This window comes from Canis lupus, chromosome 1, assembly GCF_011100685.1.
Source record: "Canis lupus familiaris isolate Mischka breed German Shepherd chromosome 1, alternate assembly UU_Cfam_GSD_1.0, whole genome shotgun sequence".
In the NCBI taxonomy this organism is placed as follows: Eukaryota; Metazoa; Chordata; class Mammalia; order Carnivora; family Canidae; genus Canis; species Canis lupus.
The window spans coordinates 23,793,244-23,801,933 of NC_049222.1; positions in this window are offsets into that span (position 1 = coordinate 23,793,244).

Genomic DNA, 8,690 nt, shown 5'->3' on the forward strand with positions numbered 1-8,690 from the left:
CTCTGAATTCAACACATACTTGAAAATAGATGAAGCAAGGAGATCAATCCTCTGCCTGGGTTTGAATTATCCAAATTAATGATGGGCTTTCTATTTTTTTAAGATTTTATTAATTTATTCATGAGAGACAGATAGAGAGAGAGGGGGGTAGAGACATAGGCAGAGGGAGAAGCAAGCTCCATGTAGTGGCTTGTCTGGCCAATAAATATGTATTTTTTTAAGATTTTTATTTATTTATTTTAGAGAGAAACAACAAAAGAAAGCATGAGCAGAGGAGAGGGTGCAAGGGGAAGAGGGAGAAGCAGGCTCCCCACTGAGCAGGGAGCCTGATGTAGGACTCCATCCCAGGACCCCAGGATCATGACCTGAGCTGAAGGCACATGGTTAACATGACTGAGCCATTCAGGCGCCCCAACCAGTAAATATGTATTGAGTGAATATCTATGGTCACACTTTGCTAAAGAAACACAGGGACGTGCACACAAGAAGAAGGAAGAGCCTCAGTCTGTAAGCATATAACAGTGTCATTAGATGAGATGATATATACACTCCAGAAAACATAAATAACAAAGTAATTTCACAGCATGAGAGCTGTCCTAGGTCAACATATGTTAAGTGTAAAGTGAGTGCTGTGAGCGCAAACTGAGGTCACATAAGCTGGAAAATTCAGATAGAAAGCTCTCTCAAAGGAGTTTGGCCTTGAAAGACATGCTTCAAGGTGGGGAGAACAACAACTAAGATTCAAGAAATGTGTCATGCATTTTCTACTGGAAAACAGTAGATAAAAGTGATTATAGATAATCGGATTTTATTGAAGGCAAGTGGAATGAACGTCATTTGGAAGAGGTAGACAGAGACTAGGGTTGCACAGGAAAGACCCTGAATGCCAGGATAACGAGCGCCATCTTATGAGTAAGGATTTGGAGTCAGGAAAGGCCTAGGATGAGATCAGTGTTTTAGGAAGTGCTGGTGTCAGGGCGGGTTGAGAGGCCAGAGATCTTTGCAATTTACGAAGCTTCCTCTCATATGAGTCATCTAATTCCCTCCTGGCAAATGGTTTCTTAGGAGGCTCTTAGAGTCTGGGGCAGAGAACATTCAGAAGTCTACACAGACTGGAGTGATAGCAATTTTAAAAAGTAAATGGCTGGCTCCAGGGTGGTCAGACAGATCAATGAAGTGGAATGGAACATCTGAAGACAGATCCAAATATTTGTGTTTGTATATGAGTTTAATATTTTATCAAGTGGCATCGTAAATCAGTGAACAAAAGAGAACAATTTAATAGTTTTAAGACAATAAGCTAATGACTTAGGGGAAAAAAAACTAGGTGAGATTCTTGTCTTCCAACTTACATCACAATTTTTTTTTTTTTTTGAATGGATAAAGCTGTAGATCTCAAATTCTGGCATACGTTTAATCACCTGGAGAGTTTGGTATAAGGGAGACTCCCAGACATCCTGACTCACTGGTTCATAGGTGAACTGTTGTCTGTAGTCCATCCTTTGACGAATACTTGCTTAAAGCCTTAAATATAAAAGATGAAACGAGAGGCACCTGGGTGGCTCAGTCAGTGAAGCATCTGCCTCCAGCTCAGGTCATGATCCTGGGGTCCTGGGATGGAGACCCACCTGGGGCTCCTTGCTCAGCAGGGAATCTGCTTCTCCCTCTTCCATGCTCTCTCTCTCGCTCTCACTAGCTTTCTCTCTCAATTAAACAAAATCTTTTTTTTAATCAAAATAGAAAATGAAACTATTAAAAAATCACTTAAAAATGGATGCATACTTACATAATATTTAGGAGGAATGCATGACACCAAAAAAATTGACTCCAAAAAAAGTGAACACTTTTATATCATATTTACATCAATAAAGAGACCTCCTCCTCCCCCGAAAAGATGGAATAGATGTACTTTTACTATTCCTTCCATTGAGTACAGCCCCAAACTCTCAATGTTATATATAAACCAAGCAAAAGAAGACTCTGAAAGGTGGAGAGTGGAGGGCAGACTGGCTGGGGATCTTGGGATCTGAAGTCGGCTCCCTGAGTTTCCTTTTTGCCTCATATATCCAGACGGGGTGATGGTGGAGAAGGCAACAACCCAGAGTCACCAATGAGTGCCAATAAAAAAGCCACAAAAAAAGCCACTCGCCCTAAGCAAAGGACCAAGAAAGGGGCCACCTAGCAAGGTAAAGACTTATAGACAACAACCGCTCTACTCTTGTCAAACAGCACATAAAAAGCTGCAGCCCTTACCTCTGTCAGCAGAGGCTGAAGGAAGAGCCTAGGCCTCCACCCCCACCTGATGGATGCTTGGTCCTCTCTCCTTCCCTGTTGGGCGGTGTCAGAGCAAGCCTAGTGCGATGTCAGCCCAGCTGTACTGATGTAATAAGTTGTCCCTGCACAGTGTCACTGGAGGACATGCAGGAAGCAGTGACAAGGCCCAGCTGCCCCTCCCAGCAGTAGGCCTACCAGGAACCCTGTCCTCCCACCCCAGGCATCGGGAATGAGGAGCCTCTCACCCAGGCGTCAGCCAAGGCGGTGGGGAGCCCAGACTCTACCTGTACCAGGCGGTAAGGAGGCCGTGCTCCTTGCCCCAGCTGGACCAGGGTCAGAAACAAAACCAGACCCAAAACAAAAACTCTGCTACAACCATAGATTTAAATAAGATTCAGAGTCTTATGACATAAAATCCCAAATATCCAGGTTTCAATTGAAAATCGCTCATCACAAAAAAAAAAAAAAAAAAAAAAAAAAAAAATCGCTCATCACAATAAGAACTGGGAAGATCTCAACTTGAATGAGAAAAGAAAATCGAAAGATACTATTTCCAGGGCACCTGAGTGGCCCAATCAATTGAGCGTCTGTCTTCAGCTTAGGTCATGATCGAGGGGCCCGGGGATCAAGCCCTGCATCAGGCTCGCTGCTCAGCAGGGGGTCTGCTTCTCCCTCTCCCTCTACAATGTCTGTCACGCTCACTCTCTCAAATAAATAAATAGAATCTTTAAAAAAAAAATAAAAAGAAATAAAAAATATTTAAAATAAGAAAGATACTGTTTTCAGCATGTTGGAAGAACAGGAGTTCCCAACCCTGTCCCCACCACAGTAACGCCGATGTAACAGCCATCCGAAGACAAAAACACCTTTACGAGAGCTTCTGGGTCCCACTGAGACATTCCAGCGCCCAGCATAGCACAAAATCCAAGAATACTGCAATGAGAAAAGCTTTAAAGACGAGTCGGACTTTATCCACATCATCCATCCCCCAAGGTGGCACCGTAGGGCACCAAGAGAAACCCCTTGGGCCACAATTTCTCCCACGGAGCAAGGAGAGAGTGATGTGAGCATCCAGCCTCCCCAGGCTTCAGGGCTCCCCCAAGGCCCGCCACTGTCTCCCCACCCGGCCGCTGAAGGAAACCGCACACCACCTGCGGAGGGAAGGGGGAGAGGGCTTAGGGCAACCACTACACAGATTCAGTCCCTGGGGACACCCTGCAGAACACATGTTCTTTGCAAGATCAAGGAGCATCTTACAGGACGGCGTGGCAAGCTGGGTCACAAAACAAGGCTTAACAAACCTGGGGGGCATAGTCATGCCAAGTACCTCTTCTAACCACAGTGGACGGAAAGAAGAAATCAATAACACAAGAAAAATTCACAAATATATGGAAATTAGACAGCACACCCTTACACGAACATCGGGTCAAAGGAAAAACTCAAAAGGGGATTTTTAAAATAGCGCAAGAAAAACTACGATGACCCCCCTGGATTACCTGGTGTGCCTTACGTCCAACGACAGCGTTCTTATAGGAGGCAGGAGAGCACACGTGAGCAGAGGAACAGAAGGCCCTGCGAAGGCAAGACTGGAGCCAGGTAGCCCAGGAGTGCCTGGACTCACCAGAAAGAAGAAGAGGCAAGGAGAAACTCTCCCCTACAGACTCAAAGGGAGCGTGGCCTTGCCAACAACTTACTTTCAGGTTTCTGATCTCCAGAATGGCGAGGGAACTAATTTTTGTTGTCATAGGCCACCTGGTTTGTGCACACAAAGGGATGGTGGTACTTGATGGCAGGAGCCCTAGGAAAGCGACGCGGCCGCCAACACCACGGTGACACAGCCGATCGAACCATCACATAAAGATTCTAAAGCGACCCTCATCTAAGTGCTTCAGTAAGTGATTACCAATATGCTCGACACAAATGGAAAAAAAGGAAGTGTCCACAAAGAAGCAGAAGGTATAGAGAAGAGCCAAATGGGAATTTCAGAAGTGAAAAATACAATAACCAGAATTTTAAAAATTTACAAAGGATGAGCTTAGCAGCAGAATGGAGATGACAAAAGATGAATGAACCTGATGATAAGATGATAGAAATCACCCCACACAGAAAAAAATTGATTGAAGAAAGTATGAACAGGGGGCATCTGGGTGGCTCAGTCAGTTGAGCATCTCTCTTCAGCTTAGGTCATGATCTCGGGGTCCTGCGATAGAGCCCAGCGTCAGCCTCCCCACCCACCCACCCACCCCCGCCTTCCCCTGCTCATGCTCTCTCTCTCTCTCTCTCTCTCTCATGTAAATGGTTAAAATCTTTAAAAAGAGAGAGAGAGAGAGAGTTCCAGGGACATGTGGCACTAATATAAAAGATGTAACATTTGTGTCATGGGAGTACAAAAAAAGAAAGAAAGTGGAACTAAATACCATTAAAAATTTCAAAACAAATGGGAAAAAATATTTCCTATGCAATATAGACAAAGAGTCAGTGCTCCTGTGCAAGGTCTATTTTAGGGCCCCTCTCCACCCACATTCCTTTCCAGGAGAACTTTCCTGCCCATAGGATCTCTTCCTCAGTCAATTCTGATGGAACAGAGATGGTCATCTGGTCCCAGGGTACCTTATTCATAAGTTACCAGTGGCCCATGAAAAACAAGACATAGGTGACAATTATCTGCTGAGCCAATCAATTTCTCTTTAAACTGGTGCCATAAATCACAGCTTTTAAAAGTATAAGCATCATATGGATTTGAGGCCAAAAGGAGCATAATAATTGTATTTTGATAAAACTTGCACATGAACTGACAAGAAACGGTTAACAACATGCTAGTAAGTATTTTAAAAAATAGAATAGAATGTATAAGACGAGAATGTATAGTATAATCCCACTTTGGGGAAAAATATCCATATATATTAAAAATATAAAGAGTGAAGCAGAGTTAAAGGAATGGAAGAAACCACCAGAGATGCTCTATGCTAATTTTCATTTTTTTGCTAACTTCTACCTTTTAATATTCCAACGACAAATATGTGTAATTTTTAAAGTAAAAATAAGAACTTGAAAAAGTAGAATAATTTCTGTTTTGCTTTATTTGGGTTTGGTTTCCATTACATAACCTATAAATTCTAGCCTGGTGTTACAAGAGAAAATAGCCAAATTTTAACTCTTAAACTAGAGGAATATATTAGTCAGAAATACTGTTCCCTACACAATGAGGGTGATTAGGGTACAGCACCATTTTTGGGTGCTATATGTCATTCATTAAACTATTACTACATATATATATATATAATTATAAACTGTGAGCAAAATAAAAGAGAATGTGCTTGAACGAATATTTGCTGGCAAAAAAAAAATATGAAGTCTATTTTACTTATTTCCTCCGTGACTATTATAACCAAATAACAGATTACGACACTAAATAATAACAGCTAAGTTGAGCCATGTGCCCACATGCACTCACACACAGCACGCACAGAGGCCCAGTGAACCAGCCCATATAACATGGACGGGTGCCCAGAAGAGGATCCCCCCATGACCCCCATGTAGATTAAATGACAGCAGCTGAATCTGTTGAGTCAAGCTCTAGCTTCGACAGGAGTTTCGGGGAGCCTCTCTAGGAACCCTTAAGACCAGAACATCTCTTGCTTGGCTAGAACAAAGCTGTAAGGACGCTAAGGTCACCATCATTGTGTGAAGTACTACACCCTATAATTCGTACTCAGATCCTGTTTGCCCCTCAGTTGTAGGTGTTGGCCCAAATGACCCAGATAAATATATGTGCCTTCCCAATTGTCTGGAACGCAGCACATGCTTGGTGTTGTAAGAGAGCAGGGAAGTGGACCCTGGCTGAGGGCATGGCCCGTGTTCAGCATGTAACTGGAGCTTCCTGCATGTTAGATCCCTTAATCCCCACCTTGACCCTTCGAGATCTCCACCACTTCCTTTATATAAAAGGTGACCTCGGCTCAGAGGAACAGAAGCTTGGGGAATAGAATTTAATTTAATTCAGTTGCACTTAAGAAGAGCTCTCAGAGGGCACCTAGGTGGCTCAGTCAGTCTGCCTTTGACTCAGACCATGATCCTGAGGTCCTGGGATGGAGCCCTGTGTGAAGTTCCCTGCTCAGTGGGGAGTCTACTTCTTCTTCTCCTTCTGTTCCTCCCTCTGCTCTGCTCTTTCTCTCATAAATAAAATCTTTTTTAAAAAGAGAAAGAGAGCTCTCAGAAAAGCAAAGAAATTCAAAGAAGTCTTCAATATATGCACCTTCCAGGGCCCCCTGCGATGGTTTTCCTGGATTGACGCTGCTTGTCCCCGGCCTTAAGCACTAGGTATGGTTCAGTAATCTCTCTCCACCCTCATTAAAACCTGCTCCCAAGAATAACTGCTGCATGTGGCTCTTTAAATTTTACCAAGCATTTAAACTACCCCTTTCTTTCCTAGGATAATCTACATTTTAATCCTTAACTCCTTTTTAGTTCTCAAGCAAAAGAAAGGTAGGAAGGTACCTTGAAGAAAACAGCCCTTTTCAGTCCTCCTGAAATCCTGCCAATAGAGAGGATCACCACAGGATGTCACAGGGTAAGTGAGAGTTAACAAAACCCCACTCTCAGGACAGGCAATGTAATTTGCAGGGCCCGGTACAGAATAAAAATGCAAAATTCCTATTCAAAAATTAAGAATTTGAGACTACAACAGCAAGGTATAAAAACCAAGCAAAGGCCACAGCCCATAAAACTGGTCCTGTCCACACTGCACTTTTTACCACCATAGCCTGGGCGCCCTGCTCAGGCCCACAAGGCTCACATCCCTCTCTACCTTGACCAGCCACCCACTCGATTCTCCATCCTCCCCAGCAATCCTGGCTGCACACAAGAAAGTACTTTCCCTTTCCTGCCCCTAAGGAAAAGTGCATACACCCTTTTCATGTTAGGGATTTCCCTCTTAATTCCATGCTGCAACAGACAAGGGGCAACAAAGATAATAGAGGGGATGTGGAGTTTACAGAGGCTCTCATCATCAGGATCTCCAGGCTCCAGGTCCAGAATCCATTCTCAGATGTGTCAACTGAGATACAACTCCAGCTTGTATTCTTGGAAATGGAGTTCACAAAACAGCCCCATCCTGAAGGAAGGCCATTTAGAAGGCGGCTGAAGGGGTTCAGAACAGGCCTCCCCAAAACATGCTGCTTTGGCATGTGGATTACTTTGAGTTAAAGACTATCAAGGCCCAAAAGACTCAGGAAGAACTTTTTACCTCCCTTTTAACTGCTTGTAAGAATTTAGATAGAAGGCCCGGCCCAGGAAGAGAGCTATCACCAGAGACCACAGAGTGTACTCGAGGTGCAGTAAGCTGGGGGACTCAGCAGCATCTATATGTTCAAATCCTTCTCTGTGTCTTGTCTCTGCATGGCATAGCAAACATTTGTTTTCCAAACCTTTGCTCTTCTCATCTTCCTGTGAGTTGTCTTCCTTCCCTTAATGGCCCCAGACTCCTTCCCCCTCCTTAGCTCAGGATAGCCTAGAAGCATCGATTGCCTATCTCTGAGTCTCTGATGTCTTTGTAGGGCACCCACATGTACAAAATTAAATTTGCTTTTCTCCTATTAATCTCTTAGGTCAATATAATTAATAGACCATCCAAAGGAACCTAGAAGAGGAAAGGAAAAATGTTTCCTCCCCTACCCAGTGTTGCATAGGGATTATGGCACGGGATCCAGAGTAAGGGAAACCTGGCTATGCACGCAAGATCATTTAAGATCTATCTGACTTTGGTAGGGATTGCATTAAATGTGTAAATTGCCCTGGATAGCATTGACATTTTCACAATATTAATTCTTCCAATCGGCAAGTTACTCACTTACTTGGCTTTCCCCAAGGCTCAGTCTCCTAATCTTTGATGTGGAGATAACGGCACACTGAGCTAGGAAGTACAGATGGAAACCTGAGACTCACTTTGAGGAGGGTGTGGCTAAAACCATAAACCCTGATGGAACCAACCTCTCGAAGCCTTGCCATCCAGAAGTCTGCAGAATTTCCATGGTTTCTGATGAATAAGACAAAGGATGAAGAGCAACAACACATGATTTTAGGATAACCATCCAGGGGTTGCCATTTGAAGCCCCAAAACAGCCTCCTGTGTCAGGCATCTGGCCTGGAGCCAGAACCAGAGGGCTCAAAGAGTGTAGTTAATATGAATTTTAGAATTGAGAGTTAAATGCTATAGTTCTGGGAAACGAACTAGGGGTGGTGGATGGGGAGGAGGGCAGGGGGTGGGGGTGACTGGGTGACAGGCACTGAGGGGGGCACTTGACCAGATGAGCACTGGGTGTTATTCTGCATGTTGGCAAATTGAACACCAATAAAAAAATTTTATTATTAAAAAAATAAAAATAAATGCTATAGTTTGGCAGCCCTCCTGCCCCATG